This window comes from Xiphophorus hellerii, chromosome 2 (assembly GCF_003331165.1).
Source record: "Xiphophorus hellerii strain 12219 chromosome 2, Xiphophorus_hellerii-4.1, whole genome shotgun sequence".
Classification (NCBI taxonomy): domain Eukaryota; kingdom Metazoa; phylum Chordata; class Actinopteri; order Cyprinodontiformes; family Poeciliidae; genus Xiphophorus; species Xiphophorus hellerii.
Genome location: NC_045673.1, coordinates 29,366,791 through 29,390,705, shown reverse-complemented (window position 1 = coordinate 29,390,705; position 23,915 = coordinate 29,366,791). Strand labels below are relative to the sequence as shown.

The 23,915-nt window shown below is 42.0% G+C and overlaps 1 long non-coding RNA gene across 1 annotated transcript; it reads left to right on the top strand.

Annotated features, from left to right (window-relative positions):
- Positions 1 to 17,679: 17,679 nt before the first annotated feature.
- Positions 17,680 to 23,110, top strand: LOC116729799 (uncharacterized). Its single transcript, XR_004341207.1, has 2 exons — positions 17,680 to 18,392; positions 22,981 to 23,110. It is a non-coding gene; the product is annotated as an uncharacterized LOC116729799 (long non-coding RNA).
- The last annotated feature ends 805 nt before the right edge of the window (positions 23,111 to 23,915 follow it).

The following is a 23,915-nucleotide window of genomic DNA, read 5'->3' as shown; positions in this document are numbered from 1 at the left end:
TGGACGTCCATGTTTTATTGGTTACGCTCTTCCCATTTATGCATGATGACTCTAGCAGCTGCGCCAAAGAAATATGTTGAATTTTATGGTTGCTGCATATTATTCTGTGTAAAAGGTTCAAGAGACGTGAATACATTTGTTTGGCACTGTAGGTAAGAAATAATAATAATAATAATAAAAATGTATAATAATAATACTAAAGTCCAGGTCCATCATGGTCAGTTGATTACAGAGCCGGCCCTAGCAACTTCGGTGCTCTCTGTGAGATTTTAATTGGTGCCCGCCCCATTATATCACCAATTTACTTATGCCTACACTAAATCATTGTTCTTTTTCAGTTTAGAAAAACATTTGTTCACCAAAGCATAAGTTATAAATACTCCCAAAATGCTGAAAATACTCTGATCTGATCAGCTAGAGGCGTGAAGGTATGAACCCTATACCCGTGGAGATGATATGATTCTTTTTAAATGTAGAATTTAATATTATTTCCTGTGCAACTAGGCTACTGTAGCATCTTTGATTTTAAGAAGTTATATTTCTACCTGCAAGATTTAAAAAGAGCAAATGTACTTTTCGCCCCTCCCTATTATGGCGCATCTGGACAGCTGGCGCCTTCAGCATTTTCCTGTACTGCCTATATACCAAGCATCCATGAATTATTTACTTTGTGAAACTTTTTTTAGCTGACTGTTCTTTGGGAATCACCTGGTTGCCACTAAAATACCATGTTTTGTGCTACATTTTGTTCTAACTGTTGCCTCAGAGAGGGAGACACTCCAGCTTTCTCACCACTTCAGATCTCTTCAGTCTCTGACAAACAGCTGGAACTTTAAGGTTCGGTCTGATCTTCTCCTCCATGCATCACGTCTTCTCCCCCCGCCCTCTTCGTTCTTGCTCCCTGCTCCTCTGGACCATCCTTTATCTCTGCCCAGCTGGGATCATCGCAGTCCGACTGGTGATTGTACAGCCAGGTCTGCAATGTGTGTGCAGGCGTGTGTGTGTGTGTGTGTGTACTGCAGTATGTAAAGGTCCCCTCTTTGTAAGGTAAACGTCGCTCAGATCTCTAGGTCCCCTCTTGGCAATTTCTTTAAAAATGATTAAAAGTCAAATCTTCAGTTATATTATGGTAATAGAGCTTCAAAATAAATTTTTATTTGGGGTTTTTACTTTCAACAAACTAGAAACAGAAGTTCCCTCTTGGCAGGACTAAATGAACATTCCCCTTTTGGATAGGTGCGCATGTATTCGTGTGTGTGTGTGTAAGAGAAAGGGAAAGAGTGAGAACTCCTGCAGACCAGATCCATCAACAGCTCCAATGGGTTTGACCCCTCTAGGTTAACCTCGACCATTAATACAAGAGATTCTCTCCTTTGCCTCCTTCCTTCCCACACAACCTCATGCGGGGGAGTGGGAGAACACGCACACACACACGGCCATTCACAGGGAAGAAACAGAGGTAGATCAAACGTCCTGCTGACCAGCAGGCTGAAAAATGGTGTCGACGGTCACGTGCGTTCCACGGCGGAAATCTACCCTCGGTGTCCGCGCGCCGTTGTTATTCTAATCACTCACCGCCGATGTTCCGCGTCTTCCTCTCCTCTGGAATGGACCCGGCAGCTATGAAAGCAGACATTTCTCATAAGCCTTCACCATTCCTCTCTGCTTCACAGGCACGTCACTTTTATTAAATGGCCGTCTATTACGGGACTTCTTCCCGCTTTGGCAAAGACACATTTATGAGCAACAGACCCGAGTAACCAGTAAGCGATCAGATTTAGAATCTTATTTGCGAAAAACCGGGGAAAAAAGTGCTCAAAATTAGGAAATTGATGTTGAGGATGTAAAAACTTACAGAGTTCCCCAATATATGTCTAGGAAAGTTATTGGTGGCGGAGTAATGCTGCTTTCAGCGAATATTATTGTGTAAATGTGAACCAGAGATTTTAGCAGGATTTTTTGTGTTGACATAACTACCGTTTTATTGGTCTTCTAAAACAGAACAGAGTTGTACCAAATCACACCCTGCCTTTTCTTTCTTTCTTTTTGTTTTTTAAAAAACTAATCAATGCATATATTGATCAGTTTAATTAATTACCAGTTTTCATGGTAATTAGTGCAAAAAAACCCCAACAACTTTGAAAGTGCACTTCATTTGTCCCCAGGAACAGACAAAAAGATCTATTACAGTTTCAAATTATATATTAAATAATTTACATTTACTAATACCCAGTAAAAAAATCCTGTTAGATTTGAACTACAGATGAACAAGTGAACTCCAGAGTCTTAAAAAAAAAACAAAAAAACACGAACTGGGATTTTAGTACCAATTGTCAGCTGATGTCAGAGTCAGGTGATCAGAACTAAAATGCATCATATTGGTTTTGTTTGACCTTACAAGTCCTTGGAAAGGACTTAAATCTGGAACAAACTTCCAGAAAACTGCAAAGATGCTGAAACACAGAGTTCCTTTAATTCAAGGCTAAAACCTCACCTGTTTGTAACTACCTTTGATTAGCAGTAAGTGGAACATTGATCAACATATCTGATTTATATTTGCTTGATAGTTTTGATGATGGCATTTAAAACGTAATGTTTATTGCTTGCTTCATAATTGGTGACTGTATGATATTTTTACGATGCAAATCACTTTGAACTGCTTTGTTGTTTAAATATACAAATACAAATAAACTTCAGCTTGAAGAGAAAATGAAAATATATATCTTCATATCCCTACAGTTGAAAATACATTGAAAGCCCTCTAGTGGTGTAAGATGTAAACTGCTCATTTCAAACATCCTTTAAATGACGTGAAGAAATACAATTATGATGAAAACAAGGTACGTTTTTGTTATTACAGTGTTTTGCAAGTTATGAAAAAGTAAAATGATCTGGTCCAAAAGGCTGGAAAATGATTGAAGTCAAATGTCAAGAAAGCCAAAGCAAACAGATTCCAAAACTTTTTTTGAGCAAAGATGAAGCCAAAATGAAAATCTACATTATATGTTAAAAAAAAATACGCACACCATAGAATTTAAAAGGGAAAGTGGTAGCTATATGTTAATTAATAAATGCAGTTGAATAATGGATTATAGAAGCTTTATGTCAAAGCTGGAGTTTAGTGCAGTTTGCTTCTCTGGAAGGATGCTAAGGGGTTAAACAAAGAAAAAAAAAGACTCCCCTAGTGACAAAAATACTTTAGTATATTTCAAACATACTTACGTTTGCGTCAGTACATTTTACATATACTGAGTATTAAGTGTACTATATACAAATATATACAAAGTATACTAACAGTATTCTTGTAATTTTGGCATTATAACTTTAAACACACTTAAATATAATTGTACCACAATACCCTTTTCAGAAATATGTGAAATAAAAGTATTCTTTAAGTGAACAAAATATGTATTTGCTCAAGTGTACCAATGAAACAATATGCTTTTAAAGATATTTTGTGTGTGTTTTAAAATACACTGCTCAAAAAAATAAAGGGAACACTTAAACAGGTGTTTAACACTTAAAGTGTTCCCTTTATTTTTTTGAGCAGTATATATGCTCAAAATAGAATTTTTAAAAATTCACTTAAGCTTACTTTAAAAGTCAACTATTAAATATACTGAAATTTCAGTATGTTTTAAATTACATCTCAGTATTTACTTTAGGCTAATGTAGGCCTTTTAGATGCCTGAATAATCTTTTATTAATTAGTTTAAATGGCCAAGAATACAAAAACAAAACAAAACAAAACAATCCTGATAGTGGACCTTGATGTAATATTGTTTAACAAAGTAAATAATGTGTTCATGCCTCAAAAAATCAAACATTGACAGCTTAGTGACAGACGTTCCACAACAAAAACAATACTTGTCCTGAACACTAAATGTAGCAGGTATCTTCAGTTTTACATCGCTCCGAATATGATCTGTTTTCAGTTTTTTAACTAAAACACGGAAGTTGTCTTTATCCAATCCATTATCAGATGTATGATGTAAGATCTGTCTATTAGTGAACAGCATTAGCTCCAGTTCCCACTCCAGACCAGATGGTGGTGGTATTGGACACTTTCAGTTTTTTCTAAAAGCGTCATAAAAAGAAGAACAGCATCACCATGAAGCCGGAGAGGAGAAGAGATGCTTTTCAAATTTGGCATTTTTACTCGCACAATACTGCCTTAAAAGTAGAGAGGGCCTTGATAATAGTTAGTAGTTTTGGTAAATTCAAGTTGCCCTAGCCCTAGTCCAAGTCAGACAACAACACAACTGGACAAGAACTGAATGGAAATGAAATGTGATTCAGATTCAGATTCAGATTCATTTTATTCGTATCCCAATTTGGGCAATTAATATTGCAGCAAATACAGAAGGCTAAAAGACAAAGTATCAAAGATTAAAAAAAAAAAAAGTGGGTCACGAAAGGAGCCCGAAGGGACGAAGGTTGCTAACGTGTTGCTAGCCAGCTACGCTTCACATCGACTCGTTGCCATTTAACTGACTGACAACAACTGCACTAGTGTATCATTCAACACCAAAAAAACATTCAAACATTTCCCACACAAAGAAGAAAACATTCAGTCCGTTACAGTTTTGTGTTTTCAGACATGATGTTTAAAGTGATTGCCGGAACACTGTTGTGGTTGATTAGCTAATTTAAACACCTTATCTGTCAGAAAGTGGGTGTGTGGGTCGCCTTATTTTTTAACTGAACCAAAACACTAGATTCTGCAGCACATCTGCATGTTAAGGTTGTCAAAGTCAAGCTAGCATAACTGACCTACTTCCTTCTCCCTTGCTATTGCTTTTTTTAATTAAAACTTTTTATCTAATTGTTATAGTGTTGACAGTTGGCAGCAAAGCACTGCATCCATTTTTTTCTATATATCATGCTTACATTTAAGGTTTAGTGCGCAATGTTGACAATTTGGCAGCCAAAACCAATGGTAGTCATCATCATTAAGCAGTTTATTGCCCTCCAGCAGGGAGCTGGGGGCAGGATCTTGTGAGTGTGATGTCAATCTGCAACATGTCTGTAAGTCTTTGTATGAACTGAACATGCCTGTGAAGAGGCCGGCATTTTACCAGGGGTGGCAATAGCCCCTTTCTATCCCCCCTTCAGGGGCACCACTGCTCTCCCTGTTTTTGGACTATGAATTATGTTAATTTCACAAAGTCCGAGTTGCCTGTTTCACTGCTAATCATATTCCCATCCTGTTTTCATTTTCCTTGCTTCCCTCAAACAAAATTTTTACATATTTTTTGTGAAACATGCTTCATTGCAAAGCGGTTGTTGCTCTTTTCACTCCCTTTTTCATTCTGTGCTTAAATTTAAAGTGAAAGCCTGAGCAGCTTAAGGGGCTAAATAAATTCAGATCTAACACGACCGGGGAAGTTTCCCAGTCTTTTAAATGATAAACCCCTGTACCTCATTTGTCTCTGTTCTCTCTTTAATGTTGTGTCCTGTTGTTGTCACAACCCTTCAGAATCTACAAGTGCCTAATAGCCCTGAGGAGTCAGGGGACCCGCAGCCAAGAATGCCTTTCAGTGTGTCCATGAGTCCCAGTGCGGGGAGGAAGTGGTCTGCCGCCGGCCTGAGGGGGGTGAGCGTTGCTTCACAAGAGGCCTATTAGAGGCCTGTGGCAGGATGCCTCACAAATCCAATTAGGAAGAACCGGGCCTGGATCTGGACTTCTACTGCAGGCTGTCAGTCATGGCAGGAGAGGGGGTGTCCGGTTACCAGAGACTGAAGTGTGCATCTTCGCCAGTCGATGTTTTTGTGAAAGAACCTGAGATTTTTTTAACGTTCTGTCTGTAGGAATCCACACAAAGACCACATGCTAACATGGCCACTGTGGGAAAAGTGCAGGCCAGGCCCCTACAGGCCCCTGGTGAATGAAGCCCAATTCCACTGGAACCAATGAAGAATCTAGCTGACTGTTGCTCAAGCATGAAGTCATCTCCCTGCGGTACATCACAGCCGACTCCAGCTCCAACTTTCTCTCAGCCTTTTTAAAGGGGAAGCATTTTGTATTTTCCAGCTATTTTATAGCATAATCAATAAATGTTACTTTGAGTTGGTATAAACATGATGAATATATGAAATATGACATAAAAGTAATTAGACAATGCAAATTAACGCCTTGAAATTGGGCCTCTGTCTCTTTAAGAAACTCTTTCTGAAACTTCACATTCAGGAAGACTTCACAACATGGCTTCTCTATTAACCCTTTAACAATGTTTTTATTACCATCATTACACTGATAAGTACCTCCCATAATGAGCTTAGCATATGCTCAGTTCCACCAGGTGTTTGCTAATTGATGCTGGCTAGTCTGAAGGAGCTGGGCGGAGCCAGGGTGCTCTCTGAGGCAGAAGCTCCAAAGCTTGGAAAATCCAGCTCAGAGGAGGAACCATGTCTCAAAGGCGGGGCTAGCTCCACTCAGGGTAATCAGCGATTGAATATGCATTCCACATTCTTTGTTGAGAACCACCTTACATTTCTTCATTACCACAATTTGTTTTGTTGGTCTACCACTAAAAAAGACCAATAAAACACATTGACATTGTGTTTTATTGGTTTATTGTGTTTTATCCCTTCGGTGAGGTATGCTGTCAGGCTGAAGAAAGAGTCCTATTGGGCCATTTTGGCCTGTGGGACTCCAGAAGCAGCTGATGGGTACCGGCGGGCGAAGCGGCATGTGGCTCGGGTGGTTGCTGAGGCAAAAACTCAGACGTGGGAGGATTTTGGCCATGGAGAAAGACTTCAGCATGGCTTCGAGGCGATTCTGTTCTACCATCCGGCGTCTCGGGAGGGGGAAGCAGAACAGCACCAATAGTGTTTAAAGTGGGGATGGTGTGCTGCTGACCTCGACTCGGGAAGTTGTGGGCAGTGGGCAGAATACTTCGAAGACCTCCTCAATCCCACCAACATGCCTTCCATTGAGGAAGCTGAGTCTGGGGACTCTGGGTTGGGCTCTCCAATCTCTGGGGACGAGGTCGCCGAGGTGGTTAAAAAGCTCCTCGGTGGCAGGGTCCCAGGGGTGGATGAGATTTACCCAGAGTTCCTTAAGACTCTGGATGTTGTAGGGTTGTGTTGGCTGACGCGACTCTGCAATATTGCATGGACATCGGGGGCAGTTCCCCTGGATTGGTAGACTGGGGTGGTGGTCCCTCTGTTCAAAAAGGGAGGCTGGAGGGTGTGTTCCAATTATAGGGGGGTCACACTCTTAAGCCTCCCTGGCAAGATCTATTCAGGGGTCCTGGAGAGGAGGATCCGTCAGATAGTCGAACCTCGGATTCAGGAAGAGCAGTGTGGTTTTCGCCCTGGTCGTGGAACACTGGACCAGCTCTACACCCTCACAGGGTCCTGGAGGGTGCATGGGAGTTTGCCCAATCGGTCTACATATGTTTTGTGGACTTGGAGAAGGAGTTCGCCCTTGTCCCTTGGGGAGCCCTGTGGGGGGTTCTCTGGGAGTATGGGGCTCCGGGCCCTTTGATACGGGCTGTCAGGTCCCTGTATGACCGGTGTCAGAGTCTGGTCTGCATTGCTGGCAGTAGGTTGGGCTCATGTCCGGTGAGACTTGGACTCTGCCAGGGCTGCCCTTTGTCACAGATTTTGTTCATTACTTTCATGGACAGAATTTCTAGGTGCAGCCAAGGTGTTGAGGGGATCCGTTTTGGTGGCCTTAGGATCTCATCTCTGCTTTTTGTGGATTATGTGGTCCTTTTGGCTTCATCAGGCTGTGATCTGCAGCTCTCGCTGGAGCGGTTCGCAGCCGAGTGTGAAGCGGCCGGGATGAGGATCAGTGCCTCCAAATCCGAGGCCATGGTCTTGAGCCGGAAAAGGGTAGAGTGCCTTCTCCGGGTCAGGGGGGGTGTCCTGCCCCAAGTGGAGGAGTTCAAGTATCTCGCGATCTTGTTCATGAATGGGGGAAGAAGGGAGCGGGAGATTGACAGGCGGATTGGCGCAGCGTCTGCCGTCAAGCGGGCGCTGTACCGGTCCGTCGTGGTGAAGAGAGAGCTGAGCCAAAAAGCAAAGCTCTCGATTTACCGGTCGATCTACGTTCCCACCCTCATCTATGGTCATGAGCTTTGGGTCATGATCGAAAGAACGAGCTCGCGGATACAAGCGGCTGAAATTGGTTTTCTCCGTAGGGTGTCTGGGCTCTCCCTTAGAGATAGGGTGAGAAGCTCAGTCATCCGGGAGGGACTCAGAGTAGAGCCGCTGCTCCTTCACGTCGAGAGGAGCCAGTTGAGGTGGCTCGAGCATCTGGTCAGGATGCCTCCTGGACGCCCCCCTGGTGAGGTGTTCTGGGCACGTCCCACTGGGAGGAGGCCCTGGGGAAGACAAAGGTCACGATGGAGGGACTATGTTTCTCGGCTGGCCTGGGAACGCCTGGGGATTCCCCCGGAGGAGCTGGAACAAGTGGCTGGGGAGAGGGAAGTCTGGGCCTCCCTTCTGAAGCTGCTACCCCCGCGACCCGACCGCAGGGGTAGTAAGCGGAAGAAAATGGATAGATTGATGGATGGACATTGGTCAATGTGTTTTATTTGCTGGCTCATGTAACAAACTCTGTGGGTGGTGCTCTGGTACCACCTTTTCCTGGTTGACATCAAGCAAAAAAAAGAAAGAAAAGAAAAAAGAAATGTTCCCGTTTTCAAGAAAACTATAATGGACATCAGAGCAGTCGAAAATCCATCCTTTCACCTGGTTTCTCATTTTGTCTCTTCTCTCCTGCCGTTGCCCCAGGAGCAGCAGCTGAAGTGGATTTGTAATCAGAGTGGACTGCTGGAGACACACAGAGAACTGCCTCTGGACTCCTGAAGTGGGATTGCTTTGCCCGTTCTCTTTGATGGGCCAATTTATCTGACTGAGTCACTCTCTTTCCCCCTGAGTCTTCACTTACTTCTCTCACGCTGTTCTGGATGTTGAGAAACACTTGGCCAGTGTGTGGCCCCGAGGTCCATTCTGAGCCAGCTTTGGGGACCTAAAGAGAGCAGGTCAAATTTCAGAAGAACTGCGTCATTAGCTGGAGCCGGTTCTACAAAAATTAACTCATTTTTGAACAACCTGGTTGCCTAATTCTATAGACTAATCTCCATATGGTGTGACGCCCCCTGGGGTTTAGATACAAGCAGTGATTCTGTTTGTAACAGCGTTATGAAGCTGTTTAATTTTCACCAGTGGGCCAACTCCGCACCGGTTGGTGGCGGTAATGCTTCCTTTGCCAGTCGCCAATATGATGATGTGTTCTGGAGAAGTTTCATGGTAAGATGAGAAAGATGGAGATATTTGACCAGGACCACGTCAAGGGGAATGTTTGAGTGTCATGCCGTGGGTCTGCCGTGGGAACACTAGCTGTGTTTCCACGCAAATCTTTGTCTATATTCTGCTATTCAAAAAAAAACTTATTTATTTTCTTAAATAAGAAATAGGGTTAAAGTCACAGGTGAACAAGCTCATTCAAGCCATAAGTCATTAAAATCATGGCAGCGACGGAGGGTAACAGATTACACATTAGATGTTTTGAGTCAGACTATGACGCTGGAGCTCATCATGGAGAAGTATGGCGTATTGGGACAATTGCAGTTGTGCCATTTTACAGAAGAGCTATGAATTCAACACAACTTTTTATGAACTGTGTGATGCCGTGAGACCAAGAAAATAAAAAAAACAAAACCAAACCATCCTCCTCCTACTTCCTGTCGTCGTCTATGTAGTTGTCGCCAGTGGCAACGTCCCTCTGTTGATCACGTGACTCTTGTGACGTAGTTTCCATACAGCTGAAAAACCGCTCACGTTTTCTGTTTAATTTCTGTTTTTATCTAAAGGCGTGAGTTTTATTCAAAATGGACCTGTTTGCATTGAGCACAATTTGTGTAATTTTATAGTTGATGGAAACACAGTTACCGTTGGCAGCACCAGCAGTGCAGTATTTACACAGTGAAGGTGTTGAACCACATCAAAACTCTTCAACTCTACCTTTTCAACAGTTCAGCGTTCCAGCAAGACAATCATCCCAAAACATGCATTAAAGCTGGTTTTATTGGATAAATGAATGCAGACCGACATTAACCTTTTGGAGTAGCGGCCGGTATCTTGAATGTTTAAAAAAAAAAAAAGTGATCAAGTTAAAAATTTACAAGGCATAAAAATCTATGTATTTAAAATGAATGTGTTAAACAGCCATATTTTTCTCAATTATTGAGAAATTATTATTTTTCTTTTCTATGTATTGAACTGGTCGGTGTAATAGAATTGTGAAAAAAAAAATCACTTGTGATGTTAGAAATGTGAAAAGCCTCAGTAGTTTTCCAAAGCTACTTAGAGGTGTGGGTGATTCATATTTGCTCCCAATTCCTCCCATAAAAACATGAACTAAAGCGTCCCGTTGCTGCGTGTTGATTTAGTGCGTCAGAAAACCACTTTGCTCTTCACCAGAGGAGTTCTTTTCCTCTGTCACAATCCCTTCACAGGCAGAACATCACAGGGTGTTTTCATGAAAGCAAAGCCTGGGAAATACTACTACTACTTCTAATAACAATAATAAAAATCCCCCTGCACTTTTTACCCGCCCAGATCGGACCGCAGCGAGACCGCGTTCATCAGACTGTGATCCTGTTGCCTCCACGCAGATGAACGTCTGCGCATCATGAAAGCTGACAGGAGGACGATGGCTCCTGCTGCGCGCCGGCCAAACCAAACTGCAGCCAGGCTCGGCAGCGGGCCCGCAGTGGCCCGTATATCTGACACCACTGTGTTTGCTTTACAGCTGCAGGTAGGTCGCATATGTCGTAAATACATCTGGAAGCACAGGCTGGGTCTGCGGTCTCACTCTGGGCTCATAGCGATTAGGGAGGGGGGAGAAGTTAAATGTCTGTTTGGAATAAAACTGTTCATTTATCATAAATGAGTATGGTGATATTTATTTCAGCGTTATGTATGTAGTAAAAATTGTCAAAATATGGTTTTGTGCTGACAAACTGGTGGAGTTATTCTGGAGTCCAATAGATGGCGGCAAATCCTAACTTTGAGGATTAGAAAGCCAGCAAATCCCTTATTGAGCTGCATTAAAGGCAGTCAGAGAGTAGATAAGGAAATGATCTTTCTACGTGCAAGAATAAGGTCATTTCTGTGGTACATAATTAAATTATAAGGACCAATTATTTCTCAATATTTAGTCTTTTTAAATACAGCAGAACGGGTGGTCCGGTTCTGGAAGTTCCTGAGTGACAATACCTGACGTTTCCTGACTTTTCCTTCCGTTTTTGTAATCCTGAAGAGACTCGCAGCACTTGAGTTCGAGAGCAGGTCTTCTGCCGTTTCTTTTCTCTGATGTCTCCCTGAAAGCAGAGCCCTAAGTGCCACTGAAAACCACTTGAAAGTAATAGAAAGGGCACCAGGTGGGACCGAGCGCCGGTCGCTCTCAGCGTTTTCATCAGCGAACATGGAAGATGACAGAACTCTGATGTTCTGAGTGGAGCTCTCAGAGAGCGGAGCCGAGAATAAAAGGAAAAAGACGAAGCGTCGTCACGACGACGCAGACGAGATGGCTCAGACTGTGGGAAGAGCTGCAACATGGACTCTTCGTTTGGTGAACATGGAGACAGTAACACTACAGACTCATTCGATAAAACCGAACCGTACTGACGAGTATCACCTGTCAGATTAAAAGTAACTTTTGAAAATAACACATTTAAGCAGATATTGAACATACTTTCCATTAAGCCCACATTTCTGTTCTTAATTTTTTTTGTATTTTATTTAATTTAAAATTAACTGTAGTAGAAAATCAACATAATTAACAGAAATAAAGGCTAGAAAACATCCATCTTTTTGTAATTAATCTATATAATCTATTTTACCTATAAAGTTCCACAATAAACAAGCTTTTCTAGAATATTTTTGATTGAATGGATCTGTACACTCCCATTTAATTATTTTAAAGGGGCAATTTTATGTTTCCAGGCACATAGTCACTTTATAGCACAATCATGTAACCTTCAGTTACTATAAAAATTGTATATACATAAAATATGACTTAAAAGAAATTTGACTTTAAGTTTACACCTTGAAATTGGGCCTCTGTTTCTTTAAGAAACTCCTGCTCTTTTTGAAACTCCGCCTTCAGGAAGTCATCACAACATGGCTCCTCTATTAGCCCTTTAACAACATTTTTACTAGCGTTTCACCTAGAAGTTTTTGGGATGCGGGATGAAGCCGGAGTACCCAGAGAGAACTCACACAGCACAGGGAGGACATGCAAACTCCATGCAGAAAGACCTCAGGATGGGATTTGAACCCAGGACCTTTTTTACTGCAAGGCAGTGTCCAGCTCTCAGTATTGTTTCAGACTCTAGTCTGTAAGTAGATGGAAATTCAAGACAACCGAAAAATCACCCGGGTCTGGTTGCTCTACGCAAGTTCAGCCTGAAAACTGAAAGAAGTTTGAAAACAGCAGAAAATATGATGAGACCCACAGCAGAAAGGGCATCATGTTGATATGAAAGTTGTCTGCCAAAGTAGACTTTTTACAATACAAGGTTGGAAACTTTACTCTAGAAGAAAATAAACAAAGATTAGAATCTCTAGGATAATGTTGCTTGGACATATGAGCCTAAAACAAAATTATTTGGACACCAAAAGAGAATTTGTTTGACTTAAACCAAATTAAGCATTACAGCAAAGAACGCTCAGACCAGCTGTAAAGCATGGCAGTGGACGTGTCATTGTTTGGGGACGCTTTGTTGGGCCAGGACCAGGCCGGCTGACCACTGTAGAGTTCAACATGAATTATTTTGTGTATCAAAGGGGACTTGAGGAAAATCTGAGACTGTTAAAAATGAATAAATAAAAAAATCAAAGCTGAAGCAGAATCAGCTCCAATGCTTTAATGAAAAAAAAAAAAATCTGAATTCAATGTTGGACATGAATAAGTGTATATAATCAACATAAAATTAGGAAACAGCTACCTCCTTAAATTAATGTAACAGTTTGTCTCTAGTAGAGGAAATTTAAATAAGGTGGAAGTTTTGTTCTCTGTTTGTCGTGCTTTGCTGCCCCCTGGTGGCTAAGCACACTTTGAGACGATTTGGATGAACACATCTGCCAAGACACAATGCTTTCACCTTTGGATCAGGAACTCCAATAAAGACTTTTCATATAGTATTATTTAGCTAAATTAATTTAGCAAACTCACATTAGCTGCAGTGGAATAACTTCACTGGCAGGGAAATCCTTATGAATATTGTTGATACATACATTTTCATTTTCACCCCAAACTGACCTATTTAAGAGTTGAAAATGTGCCTCTTTTTACTGATGTACAGTTTGCTTAAAGCCAAACAAGCAATGCTGATCAGTAACTCTGAAAGTTTATAATCTTGTAAAATGTGACTTGATGCTGATGTATAGGGTGTGAGCGGCGGATGGGAGGCAGGTTAAAACATAAAGCCTGCGGCTGTTGTTTGCTTTTTGGAGGAATAAAATCAGATCTACAGTCGGTAAGGAGGAAAAAAGCCGATCTCTTCAACAGTCTGCATCCTGTTACCTCGTTAAAAGTGTGAAAGACTCGCCTGGTGGGAGGCCTCTGGTTACACTCTATCACACACACTCACACACACACACACGCCAGTTGTGCGATGTCCTCTCTGGATTTAGTTCACCATTTATTAGCATGATTAGTTTTACTTTCTGCCTTATCAGCTCATGCAGAAAAACTTTTCTTGTTTTCAGACATTAGTTAAGTTTCATCTAATAACAAAACCGAGGCAGTAAAAATAACTGGATTTGTCAGCCTGTTAGATCGCCCACATTGGAGGAGACATGCGAGAATCAGGATAAATTACATCTTCCTTTTACTTACCGACAGAAACATAGAAGGTGAGATTCACTCTTATCTTGTCACAAATAGGAAACAAAAAGCTGAATTAGAATGGAGCATTTCTGCTGCTTTCAGTGATTTTCTTGTTATTCTCCAATGCCTGTCGGAACAGAAACCTCCCACTGTGTTTCTGATTGCCAGTTACCCAATCATTTTTCTTTGTCTCGCCTAAATGTCTCAGCTCATCAAGCAAATATTAAAGCAGACATACTGTAGGTAACTTGATTAATTAAAAAAAAAAATGTTTTCAAACAGTGATTTTATTTATTGAGGAAAACAAGTCTACCTGACCCAAGTGAAAAAATTGTCAAGTCACTCTAAATCATAGGTGTCAAACTCTGGCCCGCGGGCCAAATTTGGCCCGCAGTGTAATTATATTTGGCCCGCGAGGCAATTTCAAATTAATATTAGAGCCGGCCCGCCGGTATTATACAGTGGCAACGCTGTGACGCCGCATTCACCACTTATACTACAAATCCCATAATGCTCTGCTGTTTTTTGGCGAGTCAATCAGGACAGAGGCAGACACGCCTCCTCCTCTGTGTCAGTAGCACTTATGGTAGCGGACATGGATGTATTAGGAAGGTGGTGATCCGTCTTCTTGCGCACTCCTTGGGTTGAAAGCCCCGGCGCACCCTGCATCCCCGCGCCTCTCCCCCAAACCACACTGCGACCTCAAACTACAGCTGTCACTGTGTTACCCTACCAAAAAATGGCGAAAAGAAAGACAGAAAATAGAACTTTTCTGGACAGGTGGGAGACAGAATATCTGTTTACATACAGTATGTATATGAGCAACTTTTCTCCTCAGTGAAGATGACAAAAACGTCTCACAGGAGATGTCTGGCTGATGAACATCTTTGATGACAATGACAATAAATCTTATCTTATCTTATGAACATCTTTGTCCGATAATGAAGGTTTCCTCAGCTCAAACTCTGAGCCCCGACATTGATGAACTGGCATCCAAGAAAAGATGCCAGATATCTGGCTTGGCTGCATCACAGTAGATCAGTGTGTCGCAAAATGAGCAATAAATAAGTTTTCTATGCACCTTTTCTTGTTACTCCAAGACCTGAATGGTTTATTCATAGTTTATTTAATGATTTATTCATAGTTATGTTATTTTATTTTCTAATTTATTAGCCTGTGTACGAAGCTAATTTTGACATTTACCTCAGAAAGGAGGCATTCAATTTTTATTTAAATTTTAATATGCCATTTATATGTTTTATTATTATTTTTAGCAACTCAATTATGCACACCTGCACTTTTAAGTTATATAAGCCTTGCTTGTTCAATATTTATTTATAAAATGTTCAACCTTGGCCCGCAGCCTTGTTCAATTTAAAATTTTGGCCCACTGTGTATTTGAGTTTGACACCCCTGCCTTAGATAGATAATCACACACACACATATATATATATATGGGTGGGTGTGTGTATATATATACACACTGCTCAAAAAAATAAAGGGAACACTCAAATAACACATCCTAGATCTGAATGAAAGAAATATTCTCATTGAATACTTTGTTCTGTACAAAGTTGAATGTGCTGACAACAAAATCATCAATGGAAATCAAATTTATTAACCAATGGAGGCCTGGATTTGGAGCCAGACACAAAATTAAAGTGAAATAACACTACACGCTGATCCAACCTTAATGTAATGTCCTTAAAACAAGTCAAAATGAGGCTCAGTATTGTGTGTGGCCTCCACGTGCCTGTATGACCTCCCTACAACGCCTGGGCATGCTCCTGATGAGGTGGCGGATGGTCTCCTGAGGGATCTCCTCCCAGACCTGGACTAAAGCATCCGCCAACTCCTGGACAGTCTGTGGTGCAACGTGACGTTGGTGGATGGAGCGAGACATGATGTCCCAGATGTGCTCAATCGGATTCAGGTCTGGGGAACGGGCTGGCCAGTCCATAGCTTCAATGCCTTCATCTTGCAGGAACTGCTGACACACTCCAGCCACATGAGGTCTAGCATTGTCCTGCATTAGGAGGAACCCAGGGCCAACCGCACCAGCATATGGTCTCACAAGGGGTCTGAGGATCTCATCTCAGTACCTAATGGCAGTCAGGCTACCTCTGGCGAGCACATGGAGGGCTGTGCGGCCCTCCAAAGAAATGCCACCCCACACCATTACTGACCCACTGCCAAACCGGTCATGCTGAAGGATGTTGCAGGCAGCAGACCGCTCTCCACGGCGTCTCCAGACTCTGTCACGTCTGTCACATGTGCTCAGTGTGAACCTGCTTTCATCTGTGAAGAGCACAAGGCGCCAGTGGCGAATTTGCCAATCATGGTGTTCTCTGGCAAATGCCAAGCGTCCTGCACGGTGTTGGGCTGTGAGCACAACCCCCATCTGTGGACGTCAGGCCCTCATACAATCCTCATGGAGTCGGTTTCTAACCGTTTGTGCAGACACATGCACATTTGTGGCCTGCTGGAGGTCATTTTGCAGGGCTCTGGCAGTGCTCCTCCTGTTCCTTCTTGCACAAAGGCGGAGGTAGCGGTCCTGCTGCTGGGTTGTTGCCCTCCTACGGCCTCCTCCACGTCTCCTGGTGTACTGGCCTGTCTCCTGGTAGCGCCTCCAGCCTCTGGACACTACGCTGACAGACACAGCAAACCTTCTTGCCACAGCTCGTATTGATGTGCCATCCTGGATGAGCTGCACTACCTGAGCCACTTGTATGGGTTGTGGAGTCCGTCTCATGCTACCACGAGTGTGAAAGCACCACCAACATTCAAAACTGACCAAAACATCAGCCAGACAGCATAGGTACTGAGAAGTGGTCTGTGGTCCCAACTGCAGAACCACTCCTTTATTGAGTGTGTCTTGCTAATTGCCAATAATTTCCACTTGTTGTCTATTCCATTTGCACAACAGCAGGTGAAATTGATTGTCAATCAGTGTTGCTTCCTAAGTGGACAGTTTGATTTCACAGAAGTTTGATTTACTTGGAGTTATATTGTGTTGTTTAAGTGTTCCCTTTATTTTTTTGAGCAGTGTATATATATATGTTTATATATATATATATATATATATATATATATATATATATATATATATATATATATATACTGTATATATATATACATATATATATGTATATACCCCCCTTTTATACATATATATATATATATATATATATATATATATATATATATATATATATATATATATATATGTATGTATGTATATATAATATATATATATATAGATAGATATCTACATATAGATTTATATACATTTATAGAGAGACAGACAGATTTACATATAGATATAGATAGATAGATTGTGACAGCTGTCCCGACTGTCACAAGCAGACACTGCTGGTAATGGTTTTTTGTTTCCCCTTAATATTACTTTATATATTGATTAGTGAGTAGTTTAGATTTTTATCTTTAAATTTGTTTTCATTAGTCTGACTCTTTAGTTAACTATTTGTTGTGCACCCATTTAGTTAACTTTATGTGTCAGTTCTTTGTATATTTTGTTAAATACAACAAATTAATTATTTTTCTTTTGAGTTACCAGTTTCCTCTGGACCTGTGGCTGAAAATCAGAGATGAGCTCCAGCTGATTGGTGTCCATATATGGTTGTCAAACTTCCTCAGCGGACCATTCCATTTGTTCACCAGGGGAGGGGGAAATTTGGTCTTTAGTTTAATTTGACCATTTATTTAATGTTTCTTCTTTTGGAAAGTTAGTTAAATTCTGATATTTATTTCATTTATAGATTTAGTAATATTCTGACCAATATTTGTTAGGTTTTTGTGTGTTTAATTACCCCCTAGTGTGTGTTAATGGTCTGATCAGCCACTATTTAAGTTCCCCTCATGTCTTGTTTGTTAGGTCAGTTTGTGCTTGAGTTTGTTCTGTTACCACTTGAGTTGTATTTTGTTATGTTGACCTCAGTTTGGGCCCAATTTATCATTTTTGGATTCTTTTTGTTAATAAATTAAGATTATATTTTGAATTTTCATCAACGTCTCTCTGGCTGGTCTATGCAAAACCTTCACACTTGGTGTCAGAAGTGGGATTCTTACCAGCCAGGAGTACAAAGTTTTTTTTTCCATTACCAACCTTGATGCAACATGCAGCGTGGAGGAAGGAGTAAACGAGGCAATTTTGTGGAGTCTCAAGGAACAGCAGGCCCTGATGAGCGGACTGATTGCACCGAAGCAGGAGCATCTGGAGGACATGTAGGTACCGAGGAGGAAGGGGGAGAAGAACCAACTTATGCAGATCTTGTCAGTATTCTTCGTGCCCACATGAGCCAGCAGGAGGCACAGAATAGAATGATGAGAGAGGAAACAGCTCGCCAAGATCAACGGTTCAAGACTCTCCAGCACCAATTTAGTCTTTTGCAGTTAGAAGTGCAAGCTCGTACTTCTCCAACATCTGAACCTGCTAAGCTGGAAAACTCTGACTCGGAGGAACCAGAACCACAGGATAAAAACCTGCTGCCAGGAGACCGTAAAGTCATCTTAACTTCAGGTCAGTTTCGTTCCTTCCTGGAACCTAAACTAGAAAAGTTAACAGAAACTGATGATGTTGAACATTTTTTAATGACTTTTGAGAGGATTGCAATTTCATGTAATTGGCCAGAGAATGACTGGGTCTTTCGTCTTATTCCATTGCTCACTGGAAAAGCTAGAAGTGCTTATGTGCATATGGACATTGATGAAGTGAATGATTATATATCTGTCAAAGATGCAATTCTTAAGAAATATGACATTAACCCAGAAACCTATCGCCAGAGATTTCGTTCTACAGAAGTGGAGCCTGGCGAAACTCCTAAGGAGCTGTATGTAAGGTTAAAAGAGTTGTATGAAAAGTGGACCCAACCTAAAGGTAAAACAGTGAAGGCTATTGGTGAAATTATTGTCTTGGAGCAATATCTCCGTATGCTGTCTCCTGAGCTTCAGGTTTGGGTCCGGGAACATGATCCTCCAACAGCTTCCAAAGCTGCTTCTCTGGCTGAGGTGTTTGTGGCTGCAAGACGGAAAGGACAACCATGGAGTTACTCTTCTTGGAAGACATCTAAAGATGCACGCAGGACTGCACCTGTACAACATCATCAAAGGGGTGTATCTGCTGGGGGTAAGGCCTCCCTAAGGGAAATCCAGGCAGTAAGCACAACACCCAAGCAATACAATAAAGTGCCTATTTGTTATTTGTGTGGGCAAGAAGGCCATACAAAACCCATGTGCCCAAAGAACCCTCCTAAACTCACTCAACTGTGTGTTATTCCATTCAAAAGTGAGAATTGCATCAGTGTTGGACAGTCTGTGAAAATGAGTGAAGTTAAAGTCAATGGGAAAAGTGTAAAGGCCTTAATTGACACTGGTAGTGTACAGACACTTGTTGACAGAGAGCTGGTTCCATCCAATATAATCTGCACATCAGACACCATCCTCATCCGCTGTGTGCATGGTGATGAAAGGCAATACCCCACAGCAGACATGTATATTGAAGTGCAAGGACAATTATACCTGTTGAATGTTGGTGTTGCAGAAAATCTCCCTTTTCCAGTAGTGTTGGGTAGTGACTTACCCGTTTTGTTTGACTTGCTGCACAAACCACAGAACTGTAATGTAGTAACTCGTTCTCAAGCAAAAAAGCCAGAAGAGTCTCCTCCAATACTGAGTGTGCTGCCTTTTTATGATGCAGACTTAGATGTGCAGCCTGGAAAATCTAGAAAATCACGTCGACAAAAGCGACGGGAGAAGTTTCTGCATACACCTGTTGCATCTACAGAAGGGGTTCAGGATCTGCCCCAAGGTTTTAAGATGCCTTTAAACATAGCTCAAATCCAGCGTGATGACTCCAGTCTGGCTGCTCTTTTTCTGAAAGCCAAGGACCCCAGAAAGGTAACCACAGGGGTAGTGCTGACGAGTTTGTTCTACAGAAAAATATCCTTTATCGCCAACAGGGGGCATTTAGGCAGCTTGTGGTCCCAAGGGATGCAAGAGGGATGGTGCTTACTTTGGGCCACTCAATTCCCTGGGCTGGCCACCTAGGGACACATAAGACTCTGGCTCGCATCAAGCGCCATTTCTACTGGCCTGGATTACGGACTGATGTTGCCCAGTTTTGTAGGACCTGCTCTCAGTGCCAATTAACCTCCAATAAGTTCCCTTCAAGAGCACCACTGCAGCCTCTTCCCTTAATTGACACGCCTTTTGAGCGCTTGGGTATGGACATTGTGGGTCCACTTGAAAGAAGCAAATCTGGACATCGATATATGTTGGTGATAACAGATTATGCAACCAAGTACCCAGAAGTGTTCCCTTTAAAGACCATTAAAGCAAGAGCCGTGGCTGTCTCCTTGGTGCAACATTTTTCAAGGGTTGGATTTCCCTGTGAAATTGTGACAGATCAAGGCACTAACTTCATGTCTGCTCTCCTAAAGCAGGTATATCAGCTACTGGGGATTAAGGGTGTTCGAACTACCCCTTATCATCCACAGACGGATGGGCTCACGGAGAGATTCAACCAAACACTGAAGCAAATGCTACGTAAGTTTGTGGACGAAACCGGCTCCGATTGGGATCAATGGTTACCGTATCTCCTCTTCGCCTACAGAGAAGTACCACAGGCCTCCACCGGGTTCTCTCCCTTTGAACTTTTATACGGTCATGAGGTGAGGGGACCTCTGGCGCTATTAAAGGAGACCTGGGCTGGAGAAGAGGGGAGGGAGGAGCCTGTTAATGTTATCTCCTATGTTATGCAGATGAGAGAGAGACTACAAAAGATGACGGCTCTAGCCCAGCAGCACATGGCAGAAGCACAAAAGTACCAGAAGGCTTGGTACGACAAGTCAGCCCGGCAGAGGACCTTTGTCCCAGGCCAGAAGGTTCTGGTTATGCTACCATCTAGTGAGAGCAAGCTTCTGGCCAAGTGGCAGGGGCCATTTGAGGTAACAAAACAGCTTGGACCTACCACCTACCGCGTTGTTAAATTGGGACATCCACATTCCACCAAAGTGCTGCATGTAAACCTCCTTAAGGAGTGGACAGAGCAGCCTAAAATGGGGGCAGAAGTCATGCTGATTAGAGCTGTGGAAGAGGAGGAAGCTGTTGATGATCAGTTCCTGCCCTCATCAACACCGATGGAGCTTGACTTGAAACATCTGTCAAGTGAACAACAACTTCAGGTCAGAGCATTATGTAATCCTCAGATATTTAAAGAATATCCAGGTCGTACAGACATTCTTGAACATGAGATTGTGTTGAAAAGTGATGCTAAAGTTAAACGTCTGAGCTACAGGATTCCAGAACGCCTTCTCAGCTCCCTGAAGAGAGAGATGGAATTGATGCAGTCCCTCGGGATTATTGAATCTTCCAAAAGTGAATGGTGTAATCCTGTCGTCTTGGTGCCGAAGAAAGATGGAACAATGCGCTTCTGTATAGACTTCAGGTACCTTAATTCTGTATCAAAGTTCGACTCCTACCCTACTCCTCGCATTGATGATTTGGTCAGTAGATTGGGCAAGGCTAAATACCTGACAACTATCGACTTGTGCAAAGGTTACTGGCAAGTGCCCCTTTCCAGGCAGTCCAGGGAGTTGACGGCCTTTCGGACCCCTTGGGGACTCTTCCAGTTTACAGTTTTGCCCTTCGGACTGCATGGCGCACCTGCTACCTTCCAAAGGCTTATGGATCAGGTATTGCATGGATGTGATGACTATGCCTGTGCCTATCTCGATGATATTGTGATATATAGTAACTCATGGGAGGAGCACCTTCAACATTTAAAAGTCATCTTGAGCTACCTCCAAGACGCAGGTTTGACCATTAACCCAGCAAAATGTGTTTTTGCACAATCTGAGACAGAGTACCTGGGTTTCATAATTGGAAATGGTGAACTCAAGCCACAGGTTCGCAAGATTCATGCTATTGAATCCTGCCCATTACCTCAAACTAAAAAGCAATTGAGGTCATTTCTAGGGATGGCGGGTTTCTATCATAGATTCATAAAAAACTTTTCAGCCAGAGCTGCCCCTCTGACAGATATGACTGGATCTAAATGTCCCAGTAAAGTCCAGTGGACGGAAAAGACGATTGCAGCATTCCATGACATTCAAAAAACGCTGGGTCAGAGTTCTGTCCTGAAGTGTCCTGACTTTGACAAAGGTTTTATTCTACAAACAGACGCCTCAGAAAGAGGTATTGGAGCAGTTCTCCTGCAAGGTGATGAGTCTTTACAGCCAGTAGCTTTCATAAGCCGTAAGCTACACCCCAGAGAAGTCCGTTATTCTACGGTGGAAAAGGAAGCCCTCGCAATAAAATGGGCCCTGGACTCCCTGAAGTATTACCTGCTTGGAAGAGAGTTTATCCTCCAGACGGATCACAAAGCTCTCCAGTGGCTGCAGCGAATGAGGGACACAAATAGTCGCATTACAAGATGGTCTCTTGCGATGCAACCATTCCGCTTTACAGTGCAGCACATACCTGGTAAACTGAATGTGACCGCAGACTACCTCTCCCGTTGGTGTGATGACCCTTCTGAAGGGAGGGGGAATGTGACAGCTGTCCCGACTGTCACAAGCAGACACTGCTGGTAATGGTTTTTTGTTTCCCCTTAATATTACTTTATATATTGATTAGTGAGTAGTTTAGATTTTTATCTTTAAATTTGTTTTCATTAGTCTGACTCTTTAGTTAACTATTTGTTGTGCACCCATTTAGTTAACTTTATGTGTCAGTTCTTTGTATATTTTGTTAAATACAACAAATTAATTATTTTTCTTTTGAGTTACCAGTTTCCTCTGGACCTGTGGCTGAAAATCAGAGATGAGCTCCAGCTGATTGGTGTCCATATATGGTTGTCAAACTTCCTCAGCGGACCATTCCATTTGTTCACCAGGGGAGGGGGAAATTTGGTCTTTAGTTTAATTTGACCATTTATTTAATGTTTCTTCTTTTGGAAAGTTAGTTAAATTCTGATATTTATTTCATTTATAGATTTAGTAATATTCTGACCAATATTTGTTAGGTTTTTGTGTGTTTAATTACCCCCTAGTGTGTGTTAATGGTCTGATCAGCCACTATTTAAGTTCCCCTCATGTCTTGTTTGTTAGGTCAGTTTGTGCTTGAGTTTGTTCTGTTACCACTTGAGTTGTATTTTGTTATGTTGACCTCAGTTTGGGCCCAATTTATCATTTTTGGATTCTTTTTGTTAATAAATTAAGATTATATTTTGAATTTTCATCAACGTCTCTCTGGCTGGTCTATGCAAAACCTTCACATAGATATCTATGTCTATATATATAATTAAATTTAGAAATAGATATATATATATTGCCCAGACAGATAAATAATTGTCTAAATTCTTTTCCAATTTGTATAGGTTTAGACTTCTAAAAGGCTCTTTTTGTTCCATGTTGTTCACATTTTCTTTTTCCAATTCTCCCTTTAATTAATAAATGTGGTTGTCTTATTTTCTGTTTAGAATTAGAAATAAAAATCTTACAATGAATGAACATGAGTACTGATGTTGAACGTGGGGGAAGCCGGAGCACCCGGAGTGAACCCACAGCTGCACAGGGAGACGTTTCCCACCGTGCAGTCCTGGCTTTTTCATATTAAAATGTCCAATTAACAACAACAGTAGCTCTTTTTCCAATTACTGCCAATCACCCAACCCACACATGGCCCCACCCCCTTTTAAATCTAATATAAATTGATGTCTATGCTGGATGGACGTTACTTCTGTCTTTGAACTGGCGCAGACATGATGGAGTTACAGCCTTTTTGAATCGCCTCCACAGAGAAATCTTTTTCATGGCGCTCTCTTCTTGTTCTGAGACGTTGTTCTGCTCAGCTGACTCTCCAGCTGCTTGAGTCTCTGATTCCTGAGGTGTTGTTTGAATTCCATCTTTGTTTGAAGCAACCTTTATCTGTGGAGGCGATGTTCTCTGTTTTTCCATTAGACCACTCTCCCCTTCTGTGCAAACTACAGGAACCCTACCTGTTACGTCTGAGACTTTGTAAGGTTTTGTCTCTATTTGCTCAG